Raw genomic sequence first — 21,650 nt, forward strand, 5'->3', positions numbered from 1 at the left:
TTTATGTATAAAATTGGATTTTATATGTAAAATATGATTTTATTTGATAAAAAGATAAAATATGATTTTGTATGTAAAATAAGATTTTATATAATGAATATGATTTTATCCTTTTTAAATTTAATTGCCATTGCATGTTATCCAATAAATTAATTTTTAATTAAATATTATTGGATAAGGATGATCGATTGCCATGACCAATTTTGTAGGTATATAGTATATTCAAGGTCTTCATCTAAACATCTTATAGTATGTCACAACATAATAATCTATATATATATAATAACTGAGTTTTTGCCATTTTTGGCAAAATCCCGCCAAAATCATATTGCCAAAAACGGAAATAGTATTATGTTAATTAATTACATGTAATTAAGTGAAAAATAAATTTTTAAATAATGCATAGATGATATATACACGTATATATAAATATAGATTGATATATAGATAAAATAATGTTGTTAAATTACCATATATTTATAAATCTAAATTCCATGATTTCATGTATTCCATATATGATTATTGATTTCCAAAGAAGTTAAAAATGAATTCCATGATTTCTTATATTCCATATATGATTATTGATTTCCAAAAAAATTAAAAATCATTTTTTTAGATTAAAAAAATCTCGCTTAATACTTTCATATATTTATATACATGCACAATATTTCATTTTCAAATTGACAATTACACATCTAAAATTTAAGAAATCAATCCTGATTTGTATTTCCGAATGAAGTTTGTGTATTTAAAGCTATTTTTTATATATAGCATATGTTTATACGACATATTCATATTTTTTCACTATTTAATTAGGGTCCGTTGATTTCAGTAGATTTTTTTAAAAATAAGTGTTTTTTTAAGTTGACTTTTAAAAACACTTTTTAAAGTAAAAATAAGTGTTTTTTTAAGTTGACTTTTAAAAACACTTTTTAAAGTAAAAACTGAAATAATTTTTAAAAAATACTTATTTTGGCTTAAATAAAACACATGTTAGTTAATAAAAGAATTTTTTTAAAAAAAAAACATTTTTTCTTTATTGTCTACTGAAATCAAACGGGCTTTTAGTCATGTAATCTATCATAACATAATAACATCAAATCAAATAAAATGTATAAAAAAATTTATATATTTGTGTGAGAAATACATAATATTTTCAATTTGAACTAAAATTAACGTCCATCTTTCAAATGAAAAAAATTAATATTGATAAATATTAAAATTACACCAAAAATATTATATATATATATATATATATATATATATATATAATTTCCGTATGAATATGAAATCAATAAACATTTAAATGGTCAATATAGATAACATAATGTTTCTAATTTACCATATATATATATGTATAAATCTCAACTCCGAGATTTCAACATTCTATACATAATCATTGATTTCAAAAAAAAAAATAAAAAATCATTCTTAAAGATTCAAAAATAAAATCATGCTTAATACTTTCAAATATTTTAATCAATATACAATATCTGATTTCCAAAATATTGACAATTTTATCTTTATAATTCAAAAAACAATTCCGACACAATTAAAAATTATAAAACTTAACAAAACTCATTAAGAATTTTCAATATTGGTTTGAAGACACTTACTGTATAAATACTATTTACGAGCAGAAAATATTATTTAACATTTAAAATTTCAATAAAATATTTAACACTCAATTGCAAAGCAAATGATACCTTTATTTAAAATGATCTGAGAACTAGACCTTTTAGATTGACATTGAGCATTGAAACTACGGTTAGTACATTTCTACGATCTACCTTCATATCAAGACAAACAAAATCTCACGATGGAATGCATATTTTAAGATATTGAGGTATACATAAACTTTTTGTGTTTTGTTTTTATATTCAATCTATCTTCGATTTTATTATAACATTTTCTTCATTTTTTAAGGAACACACATACATATCATAATTTGTGTATTTTACACCGATTATTTAATAAAACATATATTTGAAACATTTTTTCACTAGGTTCAAAATACAAGTGAGAGTTGTTGACATCACCGGAAATATGAAGTTTTCTTATTGTGGGATAGATAGTGTGCTGAACTTTTTGGAAAAATATCTTTAGAGTTGAAGACTGAAACGAAAATCAGGTTTACGAAATAAGTTTTTGATAGTATAATGTATTTTTTTCATTGTAGATGATTATTAAATATAAATCTTGCATATATTATTTCATGGTATGGATGCTACAGAAATGTTGAAAGAATTTCAATATATAGCTTATCGAAATGTTTTGTTCAAAATTCAAGTGAGATAACCAAATTCATGGAAATAATGGAACATATATTGTCATCAAAATGGTAACATACCCTATAATTGTAGAAAAAATACGTTGGAAATTTTTTTGAGAGCCAGGTATAATATTTTTTCTTTGAAAGTCATTATTTCAAATTTAATATATTATTTTTTAACATTCTCGAATTGTTACAGGAATCCGATTTATTTTAAAAACTAAAAATGACATAAACTGGAGATGTGGAGGTGTGCTAATCATGAAATTAAGTATAACATCTAGAAGAATTTTCTACATTACCTAATAAATATTTTTCCCCACTGGTTTTATCGTCGTAATGTGAGGTTTCTATACAATTAAAATTTACAAGCAAAACTCTTATTTCACAAGATGGTTTGAAGGATTATACTCTGAAAGAAACGTAGATGAATGAGTTTTCTTCAACAATAATAGAAAAAAAATTAAAAACTACCATCAAGAAGGGAAAAGATTGAAATATATTTTTCAAAATATAGAGTGCTAAATTCAAATTTTATGTAGTGGTTGGAGTTTCATTCGTCAATGAGTTTTGATTGGTTTAAACATTTTGATAATTCCAGGATTTTTAATTATGTTGGTATTGTTCGAATAATTTTATTAATAAAGTTTAATTGCCGATTTATAATTTTTTTAATACATTCACTTTTTACTTTTGGTATTACATAATCTCTATAAAATATAAACATCTATGTTAAATTAATGCAACTTCAAATAAACAATTAATGATATAAAAAAATTTAAAAATTGGACACTTAAACAATAATTATTTATCACAAGATAGTCATAATGATGGAAAATATCACAAGTTTTGGATTTAATCCCATAATATTTGATTTCTTAATATAGAACATATTAATTAAAGGAGTAATGCTACAGGTACAACGAAATATGTACAACAAATCTTACAACACAAACAATTCAATACAATAACTTAATTTATCAAAATCTCACGATACATTAAATGCAAAATCTCGCGATAAAATAGCAAAATCTCACGATATTATTGTTGTAAATATCGCTGTGCACGATATTTGTTGTACCTCTAGCATTTTCCTAATTAAAGATTCAAAACATCTATAATAAAATTAATTTCTTAATTTAATTTAAAACTCTACATAAATACTTTAGTTTCAATCAAATACATGCAAATATGAGACCTTCTAGAACAGATTAAAAAACATATATTAGAAAATTCATGCAATAATTACAATAGAGTATGATCAATCTTATCAAAATTTCGAATATATTTCTTTTCTTAATATACAGTATCAACTAAAGATTCAAAACAATATCAATCAACATAATTTCCTTAATTTAATTTAAATTTCAACTTTTATATTCGATTTATTATGAGATATTTCATATTAGATTAAAAACATGCAGATTAAAAATTGATACGAATATTGTAATAATTTATTACATGTCAATCAACTTGGCCAATCAACTTTTCGAATATTTCCGTAGTTAAATTTTCAAAATTAAAACCATTCGAAAAAGGAAAATTACATAAGTAAGGGATTCAATCCCATAAATGTAAACATCTACGTTAAATTCATTCTTTCACATAACCAACTTAATAATACACAAAAATTAAAATACAGTACGCTGAAAGCAATAATTATTATTAAAAAAAAATTAAAAACTTTATAACATTGTTAGCTTATGAATAATATCTACTAATTATTGTTGCAAAAAATAGTCATGATGATGAAAAACAAACAAGTATGAGATTCAATCTCATAATCTCTGTTTTCAAAATATAGAACATATCAATCCAACTTTAGAAAATCAATAAATCAATCAATCTAATTTCTTGATTTAATTATATATTTAATATGAATACACGTTTTAGTTTCTAAATGTTTCTGAAAAATATGACACATTCCATAAAAGATTAAAAAAACATGTAACTGAAAAATTCAATGTAAAATTACAAGAAATTGTGACCAGTCAATCAAATTTTTGTGTATATTTCCTTTGTTGATAATTGATATACAATATCAATTAAAGATTTAATAAATCAATCAAAATAATTCGTTAGTTAAATCAACCTTTATATATAATTTAGTTTTAATGAAATACCAGCAAGTCTAACATATTCCATATTAGATTACAAACATATAATTTGTGAATTCATACTAAAATTGTAATATATATAATTACCCCAGAATCAACTTTTTTTTAAATTTTTTTTTTTATAATTAAGTTTTGGATTCAATCCCATAATCCATGCTTCTCAAATGTAGAGCATATTTAATCAAACCACTCCTCTCATCTTCTTGGAAAAAATTTACCACCCAATTCAATCTCAAATCCAAACTCACATATTTTCATAAACAATCATCACATAATCTCCCATATGGAGCATATTTAAGGAAGTATTTCAAAATTTTTAAGATAATTTGTTTGCTTTTTTAATTATATGATATGTAATCCATATTTCGATTATTCGTTCAAATATTCATTCTTATCATTTTTATCATTAATTTTATAAAATAACTTCACGTGCATCGCACGACATATTTTTGTTTAAAAAGTTTTTTGTTTCTTTTTAAAAGTACTTTTTTATCGTTATTCTTATTACTTATTGTAAAATTAAATTTATTTACAATTTAATTTTATATTCAAAATTTTCATTTAATCTAATTTAATTATATTATACACAAGATATAATCCGTGCATCGCACGGGTGAAATACTAGTATGATAAAAGATAAAGTAGACGCCATTATATAAGTGTAAATTATATTAAACAAAAGATTGTTTATACATAAAGTCATCAAAGCCCTTAGCCACAAGTTGGCTCACCGGGCACCCACTCTTTCACTCTGCTCAGAAGTCGACACCATCCGGAATTGTGCATGGCACAATAGGAGTGATAGGCTTTTGCAAATATTCCTTCGGGCTCCACTCCACCCCCGCCTCTTCACATAGATCAGTGATAAGAGCCGGCAATGCAAACCCCCCAGTCGTTTTACCCGCCGCGACACCTTGAATCGTTTCTTGGAAAATTTGCCCCAAGTCAATAGCTTCGCCCTCCAAGATACAATAGAAAAGAATAGCGTGTTCCCTGGTAACCTCATGCTCATGATCTGTTGGTTTAAGTCAAGCACACACAAAATTATACCAAAGATTAGCATCAGCCCGACTTGCACAAGTCTTTATTTGGGGTCTTCAAACAATGTGCTAGCCGCAGGTTGTACTTCGTTGCCAAAGTAATGCTTGACTCGCTGTCCATTCACCTTGAATGTTCTTCCATCTATGCATCTCAATTCAATGGCACCATGTGGATAAACAGTCTCCACGAGAAAAGGCCTGGACCATCGCGATTTCAACTTCCCTGTAAATAATTTCAAACAAAAGTTAAATAACAACGCTTTCTGACCCGTTTCGAATTCCCTACGCACAATGTTTTTGTCATGCCACTTATTTGTTTGCTCCTTGTATATCTTGGCATTCTCATACGCTTTATTTCGGAATTCATCCAATTCTTTCAGTTGTGGTTTTTGCAACTCCCTGGATGCTTTGAGATCCATGTTCAGCTTCTTGACAGCCCAAAACGCCTTGTGCTCCAATTCCAAAGGGCAAATGACAAGCCTTACCGAACACCAACCTATAGGGAGACATCCCAATAGGTGTCTTGAACGCAGTGCGATAGGCCCAAATAGCATCATCTAACTTGATTGCCCAATCTTTGCGATTCGTCTTAACCGTTTTCTCCAAGATTAACTTGATTTCCCGGTTAGAGATCTCCGCCTGGCCATTGGTTTGAGGATGGTATGCACACGCCACCTTATGCCTGACACCATACTTAGTTTGCAAGGTATTAAAAATTTTATTGTAGAAGTGCGTACCTTCGTCACTGATTATCACTCGTGGAGTTCCAAACCTTGTAAAAATATGCTTTTGCAGAAATTTTACTACAACACGAGAATCATTAGTAGAGGTGACAATTGCTTCCACCCATTTCAACACATAATCGATTGCTAGTAAAATATAAGTGTAACCAAATGAAGGGGGAAAGGGACCCATAAAATCAATACCCCACACATCAAACAATTCCACTTCTAAAATATTTGTGAGGGGTAATTCATGTCTTCTAGATATATTCCCCATTCTTTGACACTTATCACATGATTTCACTAAGGTGTAACTATCTCTAAACAAATTACGCCAATAAAAACCAGATTGTAGTACCTTACCAGCAGTCCGTGTTGCTCCAAATTGTCCTCCATAAGGTGATGAATGGCATTGTACTAAGATTTATTGTGCTTCTTGACCCGCTACACATCGCCTAATCACTTGATTAGCACAACGCTTGAAAACATAGGGATCATCCCACAAGTAAAATTTAACATCATGGAAAAATTTCTTCTTCTGATGTCGGATCAAGTCTGGAGGCATAGTATCACATGACAAAAAATTAGCAATATCAGCAAACCATGGAATAGAGGAACTTACCTGAAAAATTTGTTCATCCGGGAACAATTCTTTTGTGCTTTCTTCCTCCGTAACATCTCCTAGTTCCAATCTCGACAAGTGATCAGCAACCTGATTTTCGCTACATTTCTTATCTTTGATTTCAAAATCAAATTATTGGAGGAGCGAAATCCACCTTATCAAGCGTGGCTTGGCATCCTTCTTGGCAAAAAAGTAGCGAATCGCTGCATGGTCAGTGTAAACAACTACTTTAGTTCCAATTAAATACGGACAAAATTTATCAAAAGCAAAAACTACTGCAAGCATCTCTTTTTCTGTAGTAGTGTAGTTTTGTTGTGCGGCATCCATGGTGCGACTGGCATAATAGATGGCTCGAATCATCTTCTCTCTTCTCTGGCCCAAAACAGCCCCTACTGCATAGTCACTAGCATCGCACATCAGCTCAAAAGGTTCCTTCCAATCCGGTACAACCATGATGGGTGTTGTGATCAACGCCGTCTTGATATTCTCAAAGGCCTGCAAACAATCATCATTAAATATGAATGCAGAATCTTTTTCAAGCAAATTACATAGGGGTTTTGTGATTTTTGAAAAATCTTTGATGAAACGCCTATAGAACCCCGCATGGCCTAGGAAACTTTTGATACCCTTTATATTCTTTGGAGGTGGAAGCTTCTCAATTGCAACTACCTTGGCTCGATCCACCTCTAATCCATTTGAAGACACTTTATGTCCAAGGACAATGCCCTCTTGAACCATAAAATGACATTTCTACCAATTAAGAACTAAATTCTTTTCTTGGCACTTCTGCAAAACAAGAGACAGATTATGCAAGCAATGATCAAAAGAGGAACCAAATACTGAAAAATCATCCATAAAAACTTCCATCACTTCCTCCACCATATCTGCAAAAATCGCCATCATACACCTCTGAAAAGTTGTCGGTGCATTACACAGGCCAAAAGGCATCCTCCTGAAAGCAAACGTTCCATAGGGACACGTAAAAGTAGTCTTCTCCTGATCCTCCGGTGCAATAGAAATTTTATTATAGCCTGAATAACCATCTATGAAACAGTAATAGTGTGAGACCCCATTTCTAATCTTCTAATCTCGAATAATTAACTACTATCGAACACAAAGAGCCGAGGAAACGAAACAATATTTTGTTTTTGGATGAATAATGCCACGCTCGATCGCACGAACTCGTGCGATCGAGCGCACTCAAAAGTGCCAAGATTCTGCCCGAGAAATACAAGGGCTGCGCTCGATCCTACGAACTCGTGGGATGGAGCGCACCCAAAAATTCAAGGTTTCTGCCCAGAATTACAACATAATAGAAATAAGGCTAACCAAATCCATTCAAGCCATTCAATGCTTCAAAATATAAACATTCACTACGAATTCCACATGCATATTACAATACCATACAAGTCAGAATACAATCTAAGTTCGATGATATCAATCAATCGACTAATCAAAATATCCAAGTTCAAAAGACACAACCCTACGACACGGCGTCTCACTTCTACCATTCTCACCCCAAGCTAACCCAGATGACTCGGTCCGGCTCCTGATCCTCCTGTTGCCAAGTACACATACAAACAAAGACAACAGCCGGATAACCCGGTTAGAAAATATAATTTCTAAGTAAAAGAGACAGGCATGCAATATCAGATAAAAACCTCACATTGAAATGTAATAGTCAATAACAAATCAAAATGAGAATGAATGTATGCATGACTTCAAACTCGGGATTATCAAGTCAGATAATCAAAATATCAATCGGTACTCGGTTGGGATCCCGGGGCCAAGTCTTCACGAACAACTCACCGACATACCCATTCGGGGTGAATGTCGCTCAACTCAACCCCTAGACTTCAGAGCAACTATAAGAAGTATTCTGGCACTTGGAAAAACTCGAAATCCAAAGCCACTTAAATATAGCTCCCTAAATCGTATAATTTCAAAAACGAATCGAATAATCGGCTTAATATGAATGCAAGTGTAATCAAAATAATCAAACAAGTTCACACAAGCAAATAACATGCAGTATGTGATTTTCGGGGCTCGAGAATCAATCGAACTCGAGTATTCTACCCATTCATATTCAATGTCGTCTTTTACCTTTCAAATTCGTCGAGGATTCCAATCTGAAAATAACAACGAATTCAAATAAATAATCAATCGAATCAAAACGAATCGAAACGAAGAAACTCAATAATATACCGTCTTCAATTCTCAAATCGATCCAACTCCCAAGTTCGATCCAAACCCGAAACTCCAATCCAAATCTGAAAATGAAGAATATACGGATTCGATATCAATCTACTAATTCAAACCAAACCCGAAAATCAACCGAAACAAGACAACCGATAATCCAAACTCGATTTCGACGGCATAACGTCTATAAACGATCAAACCAAAAGTCTCCAACGTCATCAAACAACTCCAAAAAATCCCATATCATCTTCTAAACCAACAAAACAATCAAAATCCAACCAAAACCAAAACCCATTTTTGAAATATGCCTCAAAATTCATATAAAATCCAAACTTCGTTCTTTTTCCAAACCGACTTCGAATACACAGTCTATGCTAGCTCAAGAACAACATACTCGAAGATTATCAAATTCTGACAATCCAACAAAAATCAAAGTTCGAGGATCGTAGCAAAACTTACGTCAAAACAAAGCCTTCGTTGCGGTGATCGTGAATCTCCACTCGAAACGAAAATCTAACGGTCGGATCGTGCGAACCGAACGGAAGAAAAGCTTGAAATGTCGTTGGCCATGGCTTCTCTCGATTCGTACGTGAGGGATGGGGAAGGAGAGAGTGATCGTGATGGAGGAGGTATGGTAGGATAATAATAATATAAGTTAAGTCATTGACTTGGTCCAACACTTAAATTACAACTCGGTCCCTGAAATTTCAAATTAAATCGATTCAATCCCGGCTCAATTAATCTCCAATAATTCCAAAAATAAATAATAATCAACTCTGATAATCCGAAATAATTAATTTCAGGGCCTTACAAATAGCAATAACCAGCAAGTCTATCAAGCATTTGATCAATGAAAGGAAGTGGAAAATGATCCTTACGAGTAGCTTTGTTCAAATTTCTATAATCTATACAGACTCTCCAGCTAGTTACTGTACGTGTGGAGATTAACTCGTTATTTTCATTTTTAACCACAGTAATCCCACCTTTCTTAGACACCACTTGAACAGGAGATACCCAACTACTGTCAGAAATAGCATAAATCACACCCGCATTCAACAACTTTAAAACTTATTTCTTAACTAAATCTTTCATGGCGGGATTCAACCGCTGCTGAGATCAACAAAAGGAGTATAAGACTCTTCCATCAAAATTTTATGCATGCATATTGTTGGACTAATACCCTTAATATCATAAATTGACCATTCTAAAGCAGTTTTAAAATTTCTCAATACTCTCAACAACTTATCTTTTTCTACAGCATACAGGTGAGCAGAAATAATAACAGGACAAGTAAAATTTTCACCAAGGAATGCATAACATAGATGTGCAGGAAATTCTTTAAGATCATGAGTTTCAGGAGGTACCTCTGGTGCACTATTTTCCAATATTTTAGATTCCTTAGTACTCACCATTTTTTCTTTCGGATCTCCCTTAAGGAATGCTTCTTGTTCATGTAGCTCCCAATCTTCATCCTTGTCAAATGCTTCATCCGCTACCAAACATCTTTCTAGTGGATCAGTGATTCCTGCACATGAAAAATAATTATGAGAATCAATAATTTCAATACTTTTACATGTAGTTACCTCGTTTGGTCCCCTCATGGTGTGATAAATATTGAAAATCACAGCTTCACCACCAACTCGAAGTGTGAGCTCTCCCTTGTGGACGTCGATCAGCGCGCGTGCAGTAGCTAGAAAAGGTCTCCCAAAAATTAAGGGAGTTTCTTCATCTTCATCCATGTCCAAAATCACAAAGTCTGCTAGAAATATGAATTTGTCGACCTTCACCAAAACATCCTCCACAATACCCCGTGGATATGTGATACTCAGATTCACCACTTTATTGTCTTGCAATCTCCTCTTCTTAGACATCACATATTTGATGAACTTGGCATAGTTGGGCATTTGTTCCAAGGTATCTGCAAATGGAATATTGATGTGTATCTTCTTGAAGATGTCTAGGAACTTGGAAAACTTCTCATCAAGTGCCTTCTTCTTGAACCGCTGTGGATAAGGAAGTTGTGGCTTGTACATTGGTTTTGATTCAGATTCTTTCTTGGGCTCTTCAACAATGATTTATTCAACCACTGGTTCTTCAACTTCCTTGGCTTCGCTCTGATCCTCAACCTCTAACTTCTTACCACTTCTTAACTCCACCGCTTTGCACTGCTCTTTTGGATTCACTTTAGTACTGTTGGGAAATTGTCCTTGATTTTGATCCTTCAAAGCATTTGCAAGCTGCCCAATCTGTGTTTCCATAGATTTCATCATAGCCCCCAAACTGCACATATGTGTCTCCATGTTGTCCATTCGAGTCTCAGTCCTCGACATCCTCTTGTTAGATTCATTGACATATGTAGCAACAACATCCTCCAAAGCCGCTTTTCCTTCACCCTTGTTTGTATTGAATCCCGGAGGGGGATTCAACACATTTTTGTTGTTGGCATAGGAAATATTTTCATGGTTACGTAAGGATGATAAGTATTGGGCAGAGAGTTACCTCGATAATTTCCATAGCCTCTGGGATTTATATACTGTGCTTCCTTAGGTGGATGAGACTCTTCTATGGCAACCGACACACCTGCAGGTTCTGCTAAATTCACCTTGTTCAGAGCAGCAACTTGTGTACTCAACGTAGATAGCTGTGCAGTGATGGAAGTGAGAGGATCAACACTATACACTCCCTTATTGACTCCCATACGTTCAGATGACCATTGATAACTATTGATAGTAATTTGTTCCAGCATCTCATAGGCCTGAATGGTGTCCTTAGAAAATATGGTACCACAAGCAGCAGATTCCACGGACATTCTTGTAGGCGTGTTCAACCCATTGTAGAAAAGCTCTATTTCCTCCTAATCTGCAAAATTATGGTTAGGACAACGCCTCAAAAAATCTTTGTACCTTTCCCATGCCTCATATAGCTGTTCTGAATCATGCTGTTGAAAGGTGCTGATTTCAATCTTCAGCTGGGTGGACTTGGCCGGTGGAAAATACTTTGCTAAAAATTTCACAGCCATGTCCTCCCAAGTTGTTATGCTTCCTAGCGGCAATGACTGCAACCAACTCCGTGCCTTGTCCCTGAGAGTAAAATGAAACAAGCGTAAACGTATTATATCCTCAGAAACACCATTTATTTTTACCGTATCAGTAATCTCTAGGAAGGTGCGCAAGTGTAAGTGAGGATCAGGTGTGGCACTTCCATTGAATTGGTTCTGCTAAACCATGTTGATTAATGCCGGTTTCAACTCGAAGTTGTTGGCATTTATTGTCCCTCGAGTGATTCCAGAATAGTGAGCCTGGATCGTCGGCCTGAAATGATCTCTGATTGGCGCCAAGGGCAATTCATTGAAATTTTCTTCAACCATATTTTGTTGTTCTTCTCTCCTAGCTCTTCTCAAAGCACGTGCAGTTCTCTCGATCTCCGGATCAAACAGTAGAGAATTTGAACTTTGAGATCTTCGCATAAACTGCAGTTAAGAACAACAACAATTTATTAGTACTTAATATAAAATAAATAAAGGCTCTAAATTGAAACTTAGACTAATTGGTAACAAGACTAAAAAAAATAAAAATAACTCCCCGACAACGGCGCCAAAAACTTGTTGCGTAATTTTGTGCCCGCAAGCTCACGGTTATCAAGTTTTAGAAAAGAATGAGTAAAGTGTCGATCTCACGAGGAGTAATATGAAAAAAATTCAATACTTGTAATTAAAATAGTCTTAATTTTATTTAGAAAATTAAACTTTGAAGATTTGCTGAAAAATTAAGTAAATAGTAAAGAATTATCAAGCTCACGCACACACAAATCTTAAGAAATTATCAATCAGAGAGAAATGGTCTAGAGGTTTTGATTTCACTTGGTCTCGACAATATTCAATCCTAAATAATCTATTTCATGAATATCTTTCAATTAATAACCAAGAACACTTAGATTATTCTATTCCCCTCTCCCGAGCAACAAATAGTGTGTATCAACTACAGTTCGATTTAAATATCCCCATTAAAAATCTAGATGCAGTGATATTTGTAAAACAATGTTCCTTAAAGGCTCTATTAAAGTTATATACTCTCCCGAGCTATATAAACAATTAATAGTGTAGTTTCTATTGATCCTATTCAAAATCCCCTCTCCCGAGTGACGGATTCCAAATAAATATAACAACTCAATTTATGGCCAATAAATTAAGAAGACAATCCATTCTAGAAACACAATTAATCTACAGAAATTCAATTCATTAAAATCAAAGATTCATGAATATGTCTCAACCAAGCTACGTCAACCTCTAGACTAGAAAAGTTTAGTTGATACTCGAATTCATAGCTAAACAAATCATGTTCAATATCTCAAACATAATTCAACAATCAAAAGGAATAAATAAAAATGAAATAACAAAGCCTTAGTCTTTCTTCCTTGTCCGGTTGAAAAGTCTTCGTCTTCATTCCAAGCAATCTTCAAACAAAGATCCAAAATCTCACGAAATTGCTCTCAAGAATATTGTGTGTATTGGCGGCCGATAGATCCATCATAGCACTAAACAAAACTCCTTTTATATGCCCTAAAAATCGTCCAAAATAAGCCCAAGAAAAACCCAAAAGTTTCCATAAAAACTCGGACTCTTCAAAACTGAAAAGACGATGGCATGGGCGCGCCTCTCCCATGCAAAACATCTTTAGAATTTCTCAGGCAGCGTGGGCGCACCAAGGATAGACGTGGGCGCGCTGTAGGCTCGCATTTTACCACCAATTTCTTCACAGACGGCGCGGGCGCGCCTGGACCTCGAATTCATCCTTTTTCTTCTCTTTTTCAACTCGTGATTCTTCCTTTAAACTTCCATCTTTTAGGCTTAATTCCACTTAAACGCATCAAAGTCCATTACTTCCTGCAAACACAAAAACAACAGCAATTCATGCAATATCTACCAATAAATCCCAAAAGTCAAATAAAATCATATACAAATTAAGTGCACAAAATGCACTTATCAAGGCACCTACATAGGAGTAGACGAATTCAGTGCATTCACTTTTAACTTCATCAAATTGATCTTGACTATAATATTGGTTCTTGATGGATCCTTCAAACTGAAATGTAAAAATGAATAGCTCAATGTCAATAGGAATGTCATCATCTTTAGGAAACAAGTAAACATCTATTGTTTTCTTGGTGAAGTCACTTGAATGTAAAACATATATGATACTGCAGGATTGATACAAGCTATTTAGCAAACAAACAATTGGACAAGCAGATTTGCCGAGTATGCTGCAAAAATTTAGCAAATGTTTAACAAATTCCTTGCTATGCTGCAAATTTTCACTTACGTTTCCAACCCTTGTTATGCTGCAAAAATTTAACAAATTCTTTGCACCTGCAGAAAATAAAAAAATAAAAAAAATAAAAAAACAAAGAAATAAAGAAAGAAAAGTTATGTGTGCTAGTGTGTGAGAATGGCTACTTTATAAGAAAGAAATAAAATACAGAACAGTGAAAAGGAGGTACCACAAGCTGTGTGAAAAGAAGGTACCACAAATAGTGAAAAATTAGCCTAGGATCACAATTGAAAATGCCAGTTTTCGGCTTTTGCAAATGGAGATTAAATATTTGGTATATTGGCAAAATGAACTTGTCATAACCAAGTAACAAGATATAGATAAACAAAGTGCACATTAACCATATCAACGCAAGGAAGTATCAAGGTAAACAATGAATTTATAGAGCCAATGCAAGATGAGAATGAAGGGTCGAAATACCTGTAAGTGAGTTTTAATAGTGTATAATGGGTGCATGATGAAGAAGCACCAGTGACAATCCCTTCAGCAGCTTCAACTAACAAAATTACCATTGTGCTCAGTGCCATCATCTAAGAATCTGGCAGAGACACGAGAAAAACAAGCTGAATTTTAAATGTTGATCCACCCAATTAGTTGAATTTTAAGGTGTTGCCATCATGCTTCAATTAGTTCAATATAATCCATACACATTAAATAAATACATAGAATATACAAGGAGAGACAAAGATGGAGAACATATGTTCACCTCAATGGCAGAAATGAATCCATCTTGATCTCTGTCAAATAATTTGAAAGCTTTTTTGCTCGCATAATCTGCAACTAAAATTTTATATCTCGGCATAACTTTATTTGTAGGTTCTATCCTAATATTAATACGTAATTCAACAAAAAAAAAAAGTGAGTGATATCTTTCTGGACTTGGAAGGAAACTTCGATTCAAATTGAGTTGAACCAAAACACGTTCAGGTCATAACAACTTTATCCAAAAGACATAATCAACGAATATTGCGAGACCTGTGTCAAAAAAACACAATTACAAGATTATGTACTTTGCCCATAAATAAAGTGTAGTAGTATAGTTGGTCGCAAACCTGTGCAAGCCAAACAGTTATCAAACACGGTATTAGAACCTTCGGTAATCAAATTGATCTACACTTCAGTCAATTAATAAATTAAGAAAGATCCAATCTATTTTTCCGCGTCCGCATCACCTCCATTTGGATCGCTTGCGACCTGATCACACCACATAAAAATTTAATATCAACACAACATGAATAGAATAAAGCTTAAATATAAGAAATTTGGAGCCCAACATTACGCTAATTCTTGCCTACAAGGGCTGCAAACAGATATAAGTTCATAGATATTTCTACTGATATAAGTGCAGTAAAACCTTGGAGAAGAATTTTTGCGCATGGCTCCGAATCTGCACCAGCAGAAATAAGAGGATTACTAAACATAGGATTTTGAGTACTAAAAATTCCACCGAATTAAGAGACATTCGAAAAATTAAGAAGAACCTGGGTTTGTTAAATAATGCATCTTCAACTCGTCACTATATTCTGATTTCAGACTAATTTCTGTAAAACCCATGAATATTCATGTTCAAAATCAAATCAAGTACCGAAGGAGGAATCATCTGAGTTGATCGAAATAATAAGTTTGTTTGTTTTTCTAAATCCTATATTTTTCTGGATAATAATAATATCAGTTAAAATAAAGCCAATGAAGTTTCTCTATCCAAGACTGTCCCTCTTCGACACCGTATAATTTAATATGGTCCTTCTCTAAGGCATGCTCTCGATTATTAGCAAAATCATTGTCTGGACCAATTATATACTTCTCCAACATCCAGACCTTCCACTAATAAATCCATTTCACCTGTGAAGGAGAAGACTCAAAACAAAATAAAATCAGAAATGTGGTGTGCTTACCTGAAAATATATTTCATCATTCACCGGGGAAATAAATATATTATAACCAAAACAGACAAATTGTTGCATAATTGTAAATCTTGTAGGTCTCCAAACTTAAAACGATCTCAAATCTTATCTATTTTGTGAAATTAATCATACATATGGATGAAATTTTCAGTCTAACAAACTGAAGTTGACTATTCCAAGCCGACACCAGCACAATAAATTCTTCAAAAGAATATGCTGGTACGATTATAATCTTTATTTCTAATTCTGAAGCTCTCTATGAATGCTGAAAACTTGAGTAGAATTTTGACATAACGAAGCTTATATCAACTTAAAGCAAATTAAACAATGAATCAAAAAGATACTGCGTTTGATTCTTTGGCAAATAAACCAGGGAGAATACCTGATACATATTCCCTTTACTCACAAGACATCTTGGAGATTCAGGCAAAAAAAAACGCATCCATAGCCAAATAAACAATGGAAGGAATCGATAGTACCCCATGCATCAATGACATACCGAAAACCGTACAATATGACAGGAACATGCAAGCATAACCCGTGAACTGTGGAAGTGTATTTTGTAATCCTCTTATTTCTGCTGGGGTGGGGGGGGGGGGGGGGGTCTCAGAGATATAGACAAGAACAAGAGTAACAGCAAGACCTATCTGAAAGCCTTGCCAAAAGAAGTACATATATAAGTGCATAGATAATAATTTGTAAAATATTATTAGCATTTATTTATTTTTTATAAATACTAACCTCTTTCAACCCAAAGATTAGAGTTCTTTCCACGAGTACGCTATTGTCTTCAATACCATTTTGTTTCAAAATTTGGAAATCGATGCTGACGTACACTCCAAATATTTCCAACAAAGACCAATACAATCCTTTGCAAGAGGACCATAAACCTTTTCCTGACATTGTCGACCTCTCTGGAGCTGCGCTGGACCAGTGGGATCTGGCCTCATAGTGGAGATCGAGAATGGAGATCGAGAGAGGAACCCTATGAGAGAAGGAGAGAATGGGTTTGTCTACGTAGCCAGAGTAAAAAAAACCGGTTCTATCTATTACTTCACCAATTATCCATTATAAATTTATTTGTCCATTTTTTACTTCATCAAATATATATAATTCGAATGCAACTTAAAATTTTAAGTGAAGCCCGTGTTTTTTATTTGGCGAAGTCTAAAAAATTTTTACTTCATTAATTTTATTTTCGAAGTAAATAGATGTATATTACTTCGACAATATTAATTGGCGAAGTAAAAACTGGCGAAGTATATTTCAGATTTTCTACTAGTGAATGAGGCTTAAATCTTAGTATATATTTGTATGTATAATGGGCTAGGCTTAATAAATAAATAAACCAAGTTTAAAACTATTAAGCCCGCTAATTTATCAGCTTAAAAACTCCTTATTTTTGTAATAAATGATTATAGGCTATTGAAAGCATCTTAAAAGCCTATAAAATGGCTTATTTTAGTGAAAAATGGACTTTTATATACATATATAGATTAAAACTCTTATTTTATGAAAATAAAATCTTAATAATAATTTATGGCTCTTGAAAATCTTATTCAAAGTTTTTGATGAAAAATATCCATCTCGTTCGTTCATGGTCCCGTCTACGCGATCGCAAAATAACATTTCTCAAAAAAATTTATAAATTTCATAATTACGGGTTAAATGCTATAATATAATTTAGAACATGCAAATAAGTCACATATGTCATATAATAGCACATAAAAATCATTTAACCCCTTTTTAACTTATTTTTAAATCATTAAATTCTCTAGTTATGCATGCGGATTTACGTAACGAATTTTCGGGCGTTACAGTAGAGGCATCCAGAAACCTCACGTTCAAGATCAATGCGGACCAGATGATACCAGGATAATTATGACAGTTGATTTGTATAGGGTATCTTAGACGGAATGTAAGATTTCCACATGTAGTCCGATTGTAAGTACTGTATCATGTTTGTTGTAACAAGTATTTCTATTTTAAGCATTTGAATCATCCGTATTAATGATTCCAAACACTTAATGTATCAGTTAATATTATCATTGCACATCTTTCGGTGTGATTTGATTTGAGTAAAACTTTGTTGGGTTTAGTTTTTTATGTTTCTGTTACTTTGAGTTGTAATAAAATTTTTATAGAACTTGGATGCATGGTTCCAATATTTCGAGTTTTGTGATGACATAGGTATAATTTCAATGTTTTGGTCGATTGGTATTAAAATACATTGACTTTGAGAATATGTGTATAATCAGTTTAGAATTATATATGTTTTTTGAATGATTAGTTCTGGGTAGTTTTCCTAGATCAGTTATATTAGGTTGAGACCTTTTTTATTAGTGTCAGGGATGAATAGTTACATCAGGGGCACAATTGTGTTTTTACCAAATGCTGTGGACTGTTAGGATTTATGAATAGATGTTGAAGATGTGCGAACCTATGCCAGTGTTTCTTTGGAAGCCTTTTGTGCTTCAGAAGTTGTACATGGAAGGCTACCTTAGTCTTGCGGTTTTGCAACAGTCACATGAGGGTATAGCTATAGTGATAGTGGACTCTCTTGAAGAGATGTAGTTTGGTATAAGATTTAGTACCAAATAAATTTAGTACCATTATCGTCTGACTCCGTCAGAGATTTAGATTGAGAATTTATGTTGTCAGAATAGGCTGGGAAGGATATTCCTCGATGAATGAAAGTTCTGAACAAATGAGGTACACAGTCCGTATTGCCAGTAGACTAGTTAGATTATTTTGAATAAATCTATTTTGTTGTTGGATTAGTGTCAGTGATTATTTGTAGTTCTCGTCTGACACCATCATAAATAAGTAATATGGAAACTCGGTATGAGATTTCCTCGATTCTAGCATTCTTGGAATAGATGATTTCCTGTAGATCGTGTTTAGTTGAAACACTAAGATCAGAGTATGTTGATTAGTATTGTAAGATTCCAGTAGTAATCAGGAACCGGGGGGGGGAGGGGGGGATTCCTTGTGAGACCTCGGTTCTAAACATTTAGCCAAGAAAAAATCGATCAAGCAACAACAAGAGGCCATGGCATAAAGCCACAAATTTTTTTAAATTTTTTTAAACGAGACGACCGCGAGCCCGCGTCTGAGCCTCGCCTAAAACAAGCGCGCCCGCACCGTCCTCTCGCTCCAAAAAGGCACTCCACCGAAACGAAACCAATCCAAACCTAAACACATTCATTTAAAATATGCGACAATCCAAGAACAATACATGAAGAGTCTAGTGATGAAATACATTCGATTAGGTAGTACCTACATCGATTCTCGCATACAATACCAAATACAAATAAGTTCGAATTCTAAACAAGCTCGCAAAACATACACTAGATTGACATGCTGATTCGACTTCTAAACCGAGTCTCACTTATATTCCTTCATCTCCATGCTAACCAAGTCTTATCTAACTCGATACTGCCCCAACTGTTGCCAAGTACACATACAAACCGGTGAGAATGATATTCCTAGTAAAAGCAACATAACATGAAATAACAAGCAATATATCAATATCATGATATACAGATAACATGTTCAATGTTAATACGAATGAAATGCATGACTTTAAAATATGGATATCAACTCTGATAATCAAGGAATTGCTGCTATGTTTTGCTTTTGGGATCCCGAGGATGAGATCATGTAACAACTCACCGACTCTCTCGATCGAGGTGGTGCCACGTATCTCCATCTTCTAGACTTTGGTAAGACTACAAGGAGTATGCTGACACTAGGTGAACTTCTACACCCAGGCCACTCGATTATAGCCCCAAAATGTCTAAACAAAAAGGACGGTTCTTCCCTCTGAAATCAAAGATTTGGCTCAAGATGAATGCATAAGAAAAACGTAAAGCATTAAGTCATATAACAAAAGTTCAAACAACAAAATACAAGTTCCCCATTCAAGAACAAGTATTGATGCAAGTATGTTATTTAAGGGAAACTCAAGAACCAACTGTCTTGAGTGTGCTATCCCGCTAAAACAATGTATGCTTGTACCTTTTGATTCGAATAGCTCCAACTCTGGATAAGCTACAAAAGAAGTTATGTCAAAAACTATATACCCTAAAACAACGAAGGCTCAAGGTAAACTATTTACCGCTCTTTGTCTAATCTCTTTGACGTTCTACTTCTGCTAACTTTGGGCTCAACAGACTTCAAAAGAATCTGTACGGAGGCAAAATAAGATCAACAACGACGAACAAACTCAATAGCCAAAAGTTCAACAACTCAAACGGTTCAAACTTCTAGAACTCAAACCGGCGGCATAACGGCTATAAACTGATTAAACCGGAAACACAGAAAGCAGTACATCATTGCAAACAACTCAATTCAATGCTAAAACATCCAAAACAAAACAAATCCAACACATCACAAAATCTCCAATTTTGAAATATGCTTCCAAAAATCATAACAATTCCGAACGATTCTCTATTTCAAAATCGACTGAGAATAATCGATAAGAACTATCTCAAGAACGACATAACCGAAACTCAATCGATTCTAGCAACATCTGAAAATAGAAGTCTAACTGATTGAAGAAAAACTTAAAATAGAACAAAGCTCTCGCTGCCGGGATCGCGAATATGCCTTCTAAAATAATTTCTAACGGACGGATCGAGCAGAAACCGAAGAAGAAAAGCTTGAAGATGGCGTTTCCCAAGCTTCCATGGAGGAGAATCGTGATGGAGGAGATGAGGGGGAATAAGTGAGACTTAGTCAACACAAATCCGAGACTAAATAATATAAAAAATCCCATTTCTGCGTTTTAGTTCCTGAAATTTCCAAAAATTGCAAAATAGACCCTGATCAAAAAAATTTGGCTCTTGAATTCTGTAATCTTTGATTATTTCAAATTAACTTAATTAAGATAAATTTTGGGCGTTACAATTCTCCCCCTCTAAGAAGAGATTTCGTTATCGAAATCAATAAAAACCAATCACATAAGATAGAATAAAGGACTTAAGACAGAAAGAAGAACTCACGTCATCCGAATAACTCTGGAAATCGCTGTCTCATATCAGATTCTGTCTCCCAAGTCGCTTCCTCGACTCCGTGACGTCTCCACTGAAATTTCACCAAAGGAATCGACTTGGTTCTGAGCTGTTTCTCCTTTCGGTCAAGGATCTAAATCGGTCTCTCAAAGTAGCTCAGAGTCTTGTCAAGCTCGGCTTCGTCAGGCTGAAGAATATGAGAAGGATCTGGATGATACTTCCGCAACATAGAGACGTGAAAAACGTCGTGAATACCAGATAAAGATGGAGGAAGTGCAAGTCTGTAGGCAAAATCGCTTAACTTTTCGAGAATATCATATGGTCCGATGAATCTCGGAGATAAATTCCCCCTCTTCCCAAATCTAACAGTGCCTCTGAAAGGAGAAATCTTTAGGAAAACTCGGTCTCCCTGATCGAAACTCCGAGGTCTGC

Source organism: Henckelia pumila, chromosome 2 (genome assembly GCF_033568475.1).
Source record: "Henckelia pumila isolate YLH828 chromosome 2, ASM3356847v2, whole genome shotgun sequence".
Lineage (NCBI taxonomy): Eukaryota > Viridiplantae > Streptophyta > Magnoliopsida > Lamiales > Gesneriaceae > Henckelia > Henckelia pumila.